At 37.3% G+C, this 8,605-nt stretch overlaps 1 long non-coding RNA gene across 8 annotated transcripts in view; it reads left to right on the plus strand.

The window, feature by feature from the left end:
* Positions 1-8,248, plus strand: part of LOC585483 — a 32,696-nt gene extending 24,448 nt beyond the window's left edge. For 5 of the 8 annotated variants that reach the window (XR_004062499.1, XR_004062502.1, XR_004062485.1 and 2 more), the window contains 7 exons: positions 1,998-2,036; positions 2,627-2,867; positions 3,451-3,710; positions 4,394-4,638; positions 5,507-5,632; positions 6,060-6,164; positions 7,255-8,248. This is a non-coding gene — a long non-coding RNA (uncharacterized LOC585483). The remainder of the gene's footprint in view (positions 1-1,997; positions 2,037-2,626; positions 2,868-3,450; positions 3,711-4,393; positions 4,639-5,506; positions 5,633-6,059; positions 6,165-7,254) is intronic. The other 3 variants (XR_004062500.1, XR_004062490.1, XR_004062494.1) reach the window with 2 other exon arrangements.
* The last annotated feature ends 357 nt before the right edge of the window (positions 8,249-8,605 follow it).

Raw genomic sequence — 8,605 nt, forward strand, 5'->3', positions numbered from 1 at the left:
CAAACATTGTAAAGAGTACGAAAGAAATTCAAGAGCCATAGAACAAGCTGAACATTTCATGGACAAATTTGGTCCTCCAGAAGATGCGTGGGCTCTTTTATGTCCTGAAAGTGAAAAAGAAAGACTAGAAAATCCTAAGACGAACGTTGAAATGGATGAACCAGAATGTGAATTGGACATTCCAGATTTCAAACCTGAAAAAAAGAATGAAACTTCTAGTGTGGAATTTCGAAGGCATGGAATTTCAAAACATGAATCAAATAGTTTGATTCGATGTTTAAACAATGAGCAAAAAGAAATCTTTTACAAAATTAGACAATGGTGCTTAGAGAAAGTGAATGGTACAGAAAGTCAACCTTTTCATGTACTTATTAGTGGTGGTGCAGGAACAGGAAAATCTTATTTAATAAAATGTATATACCACGAAGCTGTACGCATACTTGGTAAAATGATGGTTAATCCTGATGACATTTCAATCTTGAAAGTTGCACCAACTGGCATAGCTGCATTCAATATAGAAGGATCTACAATTCACAGTGCGCTCTCAGTTTCAATCAACGCCAAATTTCCTTATCAACCACTTGGTGAAGAAAAAATTAACACCCTTCGTAATAAGCTTGGACAGTTGCAAATTTTGATCATAGATGAAATTTCCATGGTAGATTCCAAATTGCTGTACTACATACACGGTCGATTAAGACAAATTAAGCAATCACGCACTGATTGTCCATTCGGTAACGTTTCGGTATTGGCAGTTGGAGATTTTTATCAATTACCACCTGTGAAAGGAAAACCCTTGTATAAGGAATCAGTAGAACAATCGCTGTGGTCTGAAAATTTCAAAAAGGTAGAACTGGTTGAAATAATGAGACAAAAGGAAGATTTGGCATTTGCTCTACTCTTGAATAGATTGAGAGTTAAGGAAAAGAAAGACACTTTATCAGATGCAGATTTATCAATCCTTACCTCTCGTGAAACTGGTGAAGAATGTGAAGAAGATATGCACATCTATTCAACTAATAAACAAGTAAATGAATGGAATAACAGAATGTTGCACAGTAAATGTGAAGATATTATATGTATTAAAGCTGAAGACAGAAATAACAGCAAGGATAATGACGAAAGATGTACCGAACCATGTAAATCTAGTCAAAGTTCTTTGCCTAGCAATCTGTCAATTGCTTTGAATGCCAGAGTGATGCTTTTAAAAAATATTGATACCAATATAGGTTTGACAAATGGATGTATAGGTACAGTTGCAGAAATAGTAAAACGAAATAATGAATCCAAGCCATACTGCATCAGTGTAAAATTTGATAGCCAGAAAATTGGCATTCAATCAATCAAAATGTGTGAAGAATCAATGGGTAAAAATTACACGAGAAAGCAATTTCCCCTCAAATTGGCTTATGCTTGCACGGTTCACAAAGTACAAGGCATGACTTTAAATAAAGTAGTAGTGTCACTGAAAAAAATATTTGCATCTGGACATAGCTATGTAGGCCTGAGTCGTGTAACTTCTTTATCTGGACTTACCATTGAAGATTTTCATCCAAAAGTTATATACTGTGATCCAAAGATTAAAAAACACCTTAATGATATGAGCAATTTCTTGGAAACTTCTATAGCAGAGGAAACATATAATGATGGTTTATGCATAATGTTGCACAATATTCAAGGATTAAAACAACATTATGTAGACTTACAATGCAATCCAACATTCCTGAATTCTGATATTATTTGTTTGACTGAAACATGGCTATCGGATAAGGATGATGCTTTTAAATTATTCTTAGCTCATTTCAAGTTGTATCATCAATCAAGATATAACTCTTATTCTATCACAAGTGATTCAAGGCAACAGTTCAAGGACCAGTCACATGGAGGTGTTGCAGTTTATAGCAAGAATGAATTTTCAAGCAGACTTGATATAAAGATTGATAATCTAGAGTTTATTGCTTTTCTTATAACCTCTCCTGTTTCTGTTGTCATTGCAGTTGTTTATCGCCCTCCGACATACAGAATAAAAGACTTCTGTGAGTGTTTGAATAACTTATTAGAAGAGCTACATAAAGTGGGTACAAAATGTATTGTAATGGGCGACTTCAATGATAACTTATTAAAACAGTCATCTAGAATACAAGACTTGATGTGTAATCATGGCTATACACAACATGTAAAGCAATCAACCACTGAAGGTGATACTTTGATTGACCATGTATACAGCAAAGGTCTACCGTTGGTTGAAACAGAAGTGATTCCTATTTATTATAGTTACCATGAAGCAATTAAAATAAAGCTCTTTCAAATTTGACATTTTTGATTTTTCAATCGTATTGCAAGGTGATCCTTATCTGTTGATCTAAACTGCTCTAGACTTTATTTTGTTGAAGATTAAGATTAGGGTTGGAATTGGGTTCAAGGTTAGTTCTTTTAACTAAGTGAACATTAGATATAGTATGTGGTCCAGAGCTGTATTTGGGAATTGGTTCATGTAGAAAATTTGACCACGGACTTATCATCTTTGGAGCATTTTTACTTTCTCTGATTGAAGCTTTCTCAGACCTAATCTTCATTGCATTAATTAATAAAAATTGAATCTGGATTCGATCTCCACCACAAACAGCAGCGACACTTCTGCCCCAGAGATCACGTTCTGTCTCAGTAACGTCTTCGTCTAGGCTGCGGCGGGTGCCAGCACTGCCACAGCCTCCTGGGACGTCTCTACAACTATGGACGCCTCAGAACCCATCACAGCAGTCAGCAACTACTCGCCTGGTGATTCCTTTGATGTTGGCACTTATCTGGTCATAACGCTGGTTTCTACTCAACATGCAGCTTTGAGGTCACTGTCACTTCAAGTGGAGGTTAGTGATTGTCCTTTAATTATTTTAAAGATTTGTTTTGGGAGTGTAAGACATTATTGTGAAATCATGCTTTGAAAAAAGAACTTGCTTTAACTGACCCATTTATGTATAGAGTACCAAGGTGTGACGTCATACTGGCCAAGTTGTCAAGGTTGCTGGTTCCAAACAATTTGTGCTAAACCATGATGTGGTGATCATACCGGTGCCAAACACTGACTTTGCCCTGCTCTAGCTTGTTGTTTGAATGATTGTGCAGTGAACCTCATTGACAGGCTCTGTTTAGAACCAGTAACCTGGACGACAAGTGAACATGACGTGAACCCTTTACTCTCTATTACAGCAACTGTTTGGTTCAAATTTTTACTGCATATAAACATTTTGCTATGTTTGGCATTTGTCTGTGTTTCATGAGCAGATTAAAATTGTAAAAATGTAGGTAGTGAAATGATTCAAATTTGTACCATATCTGAGGAGATAAATATATCTCTGGATAGAGGAAGCACCTCATATTTCTTAAAAATGAAGACTGCATGTACATATTCCCTATCTCTGACATAATTTTCATCCAATTTCTTTGTCACAGTGGTCATCGACAGAAAGAACCCCATCCTGACCGGCTGTCTGACCGACATCGTTGCCAATGCCGGCCCTGGTACCTCGACCACGATGGTTTCATGGCTGGCTCCTGTGGCATCAGACAACTCTGACTCCGCTACCCCGACGGTCAACCGACCACTAGGCAGTTCTTCCCTGTTGGATCTACTGAGGTCACTTACACAGCTACCAACCCCACTGGGAACTTTGTCACGTGCAGTTTCGACTTCAATGTCTTGTCTACCGATGGTACGTCCTGTATAGAGACTCCTGTACTTGATTCTTGATGGAGTAATCCCTTTAGCAGCTCACTCAGGAAGCTATACTGGGACTGGGATGATAAGTGAGGCTAGTAGCTGTAAGGCGTGTCATGTAGTGCAGAAATGGTGTGTGGAAAAAGCACCTATCAATTTACAGTAAATTGATACTTTAAAGATTTAGCTGATGTTCTTTCACACTTGCATAATACAATGATAACGCTCACAAATTTTTGTTCACCTCTTCCCAGAACTCAACCTTCTCTTTAAACTGACCCCACGCCACATGCGCCTAAAATAATTCCACCATGTCCAATGTCCATTAGGTGGCTTAGCGAAATGGGGGGGAGGGGGGGGGGGTGGGGGGGGGGGACAAAAAGACGCATCCGCAAGGCAGAAGGCATGATAGGTAACATTAAGCCCAATCAAGATAGTACATGTATTTCCCAGCTCCATACCCCAATTACGATTATTGTTCTACCTTTGTATGATTAACTGATGATTTTTAACAATTATGCACTAGAACCTAACCAAAATCAAAATCGTCTTTGATTTTCATTTTGTTCCTATCGTTTTGTGCAAAATAGCATGTGTGACAAACGAGCGAAGATCGTAACTAAAGTGTTGAAAATAAGCTCTAAATATTATTCTAATAAACTTGTTGATTTTTCTTAGACAACACAGCCCCAGTCCTGTCGAACTGCCTTTCAGACCAAACCGTGTTCGCCTCTCAAAACGCCCAAGGTGCTGTAGCTACGTGGTCAGCACTGACTGCTACTGATAACTCTGATGACGTCATGTCGATCACAAGTGACTTCAGCTCCGGAACCCTTATCCCGGTTGGCGTGACCACTGTGACCTTCACTGCTACGGACAGCTCTGGCAACATGGACACTGTGATTTCTCTGTTTCAGTCTTAGGTCAGTTAATGTTGATTTGTCAGCAAGTTCTGCACTTCCTTAAGTAACTCTTTGGCATGTCGGAAGTGTTTTAAAGGTAAGCCTTTACACCAACAGGCACCGCAACACGTGGGCACTCAAAATCTGAGTCTGGACCCCCAAAATTCTGACCCCCTTCTAGAAAAACTGTTGTGAAGACCTGTTAAAGGTTTACAAAGTATTAGGCAGCTGTGAACATAAATTGACATCCAAACTACCGGTATTGTTTCCCTTGATGTCTGGTTCGACCCAAGCTCTGAGGGGCATATTATAACTCATCTTATAAAATGTTTTGATCGATAAATCACAACTCCAATCAATTGCATAAGTACAAACTGAAATTGAAATTGGTATCGAGTTGCTATCAATTTGCATGAACCCCATCTGTTTATGTCCTTGAAGTGCAATAGCATTTTATCTACCTTCCTCCCCATATGGGTGTTTAATAAATAAATAATTAGATAAGCATGTGTGGGCATCTATTAGAAAGTGACTAGCTGGAATGCCCTCCCAGGGAGTGGAGAATGTGCACTGTAATGTGCAAAATAATAATTGAATCCAGTGACCTGGGTAATAATAATACTGTATTGCGCTTTGGTCAGTTAATGGTCAAGTACTATGTGAGAGACAGACATTATTACAGTCAAACCTGTTTAGCGACCACCTGCATAGAAAGGCCACATATTTTGTTTCCCTTGAATATTGTTTCTCATTGAAACCTGTTCATAAAGACCACCAGTCTTTAAAGACATTTAATGTCTCCCTTGAACGGTCTTTATATACAGGTGTCACTGTATTATTATCATTATTATTGTTATAATCATTGTCATGTGTTTGTGTGTATTTTCAGTTGGTGCCAACCCTTGTTCCAGCAACCCATGCGCTCCCAGTGAACAGTGCTTCTACATCCCATCCCGATACCTGTGTATCAACAACGGCAGGAGGAGGAGAGAAGCTGAGATGCTTGACCTTAGCTGTAAGAACATTCTGTTATTCTGAATCTGTCCTCTTTCTGTCTTTGGCATCCATCCATCAGACATGGGCCTTGTTTTATAAAACCTCTTATCAATAATTAACGCTAAAATTCTATGACAAATTTGCTCTCAGCCAATCAAATGTGTTGATTTCAGTATCTTATAACAGTTATAATGTTACTTGTCATTGAGAACAACTTGGTATTAAAATTTAGTTGCTCTTTCATGGAAAGCCTTGACAACCTGGTGGGGCATCAGCAAAAAGTGGCATTCAATAAGTTTGTATGCCATTGAATAAATTATATCAGCTTTGGAATTTTTTTACTTGACTTGGCTCTCATATACCTATTTTTCATGAGCAAAAGATTTATAGTTTTTATCTTTTATTTGAATGTTTTATACTGATGTTGCCTTATTTTCTTTATACAGATATCTGCCTTTGCCAGAATGGCGGTATGTGTCTCCTAGACGACGCCACATCCTCGGCCACCTGTGAATGCCCCGTTGGATACGCTGGTGTGCTCTGTGAGATGGGTAAGACACCTACTCCTTCCATACTAGCTGTTCTATGAAGATAATCATCGAGATTATATGGAAACCGTTCTATGAACGGGTTACCAGCTATTCTGCATATCAGGGAATATAAAGAAAAAAAGTTGCTAAAATCTGGGATTAATCAGCAAATTTCATTGGCCTTAAAAGAAAAACGGTCTCTTATTTTTTCGTCTCGTGTCCAAAGATTGTATCCACTGGATCTTGGAATTTTAAAACCATTTATCATTGATAAACAAATTTGGAATTTTTGTTTTCATGAAATCCTGGGAACCCTGATGAAAGAATACCAAAGGAATACACAGTAACATACATGCCAACTGTTCAGATTAAAGAGGAACATTCCTCTTTTTGGGAGAAGATAATTATCATTTTAATGCAGGTGTTCCTCTTCCTGTACAAATTTGTCTGTAGTATTGAATAGGAGAGTTAGGATTGTTCCTCTTTTTTTTTTTAAATTGCATAATTTGTACAGATTTCTGATTTTCAAATGTTGGCATGTATGCAGTAATGAGACCTTTGAGAGGATGTTTGTAGTACAGTGCTTAAGACTTTGACTTAAGATGTAAAGATTGTGCGTTTGAGCTGTGGTTCAGTCGTAATGTAATTTGATGAGACATCGATCAGAGTCAGTCATTCACATATGCCTCTGTAATACCTCGATCACACCTCTGCACCGACTCTACACCGTCTCTGCACCAACTCCAAACCAACCAACTTTTGGCCATTGGAGTTAATATAATTTCTTGTTTAGTCTCTTGTTGGTCTCTTATTGGCTGATAGGACCGAAGTATTGAAAGGTAAAAGCGACTGTAATATCTGTGATATGTGATCTCATATATGTTATATATTGACCTTACATGATCAAATACAACCATGCTGCACTGTCAAAACGAAGTTCATGTGTTCTAGTAATACAGCCAAACAACACCACCACATTACACGGTGGCAGCGGTAGGATTCTAACCCATGCCATTGAAATAACTGGTGGCTAGTCTCGTGATTCTAAGTTGTCAACCAAGTTTTCATTCAAAGTTAAAATAACTTATAAATTCCTTTCTGTCTATTTCAGATATAATGCCTGCTGCATGGCGATTATGCTCGTCGTCATCATCTCTCTATCTGGGTTGCCTTGTTACATCATACCGCGCCTCGGCATGGTTCGTTGACATCGAAGCAAGATAGATGAAATTCCAATCCTTCAATAAACAGAACACTGCTCACAAGCTCATTTAAATCTAATCTAAGCTTATTGCATTCATGCCTTTGCTAGAAAGATCCATTGTGTAATCCCAATGGTAAGTTATGAGAATTGAAATATTGAAATGTACATGCGAGGAGATATCTATTTCTATGCAAAACATGAATTCAAATGGCTGGTAATTAGATTTCTCAAAAGGGAAAAATCTTGTGGCCATTAGGCAATGTTTGTTGAAGAATGTCTTCTAACCATTATGTATTAATTGTGCTACAAATGTCTGTAAATACTGTGTACGCTTAATGGTACATTCTTAGTTGCATAATTTCACGTTGATGTAAGACGTAGTCAAAGGCCGAAACATGGAGGAGGTGTTGTTTTCAATGTGCTGATTGGGTGTCAATGCGATTTTTTGTTTATGTCCCATGAAACTATTTGTTAATATGTTATGTTACTTCTCTGAGATTACCCTAAGAATATTCTCTCTGTGTGAACACTTACTAGCCTTTCTCTCTGAAATTCATCTAGAAATGCTGTGTTTGTAATGTTTTTGTCACGACAGAACTGATCATTTGTCGATTTTTCTTCTTCAAACTAATTGTTGACGGCTCAGACTTTAATGCCAACTGAAAAATATGGCTATGTTTAGGTTGTTTTGTTGGAAAGGAGTAATGTTTGGAAGTATTTTTGACTTTATTTCGCTTCAGGTATGCTTTTGTGTGGTTTAAATCCCTGACTACGGTACTTTATTTCAATCTCAAAGTATTTCAAACACCAAAGCATTTCAGAAATGCCAAATATATCATGTTTTATATTGCATTCACTTATATATATTGCAGAATTTTTATATTAAATTACATCAATTCTGTTTTTTTTAATTTTCAATTTTATCTTTGTCATGAAGTCGGGGCTGTCTAGAATATGAATTCATTTAGTGAATTGTGTTTGTGTTTAGATAGATATGAGTTTTTAAAATATCTCAATTTATATAATGAAAAAAATAATGTTTATACTGATTTTCCTTGTATTATTGTGATGGTAATGGCGATGGTGATAAATTATGGCGGTTGTGATGATTATGATGATGGTAGTGATGGTGCATGAAATTGATGATGATGATGGACTTGGTAAAAATGATGATGATGGTGATAGTTATAATTGTGATGATGGTTCAACTTCAATTTGACATTTACTCCATTCATTCATTAATTTTTTTTAAAGAGTA

This window comes from Strongylocentrotus purpuratus, unplaced genomic scaffold, assembly GCF_000002235.5.
Source record: "Strongylocentrotus purpuratus isolate Spur 01 unplaced genomic scaffold, Spur_5.0 spur5_scaffold_1, whole genome shotgun sequence".
NCBI lineage: Eukaryota > Metazoa > Echinodermata > Echinoidea > Camarodonta > Strongylocentrotidae > Strongylocentrotus > Strongylocentrotus purpuratus.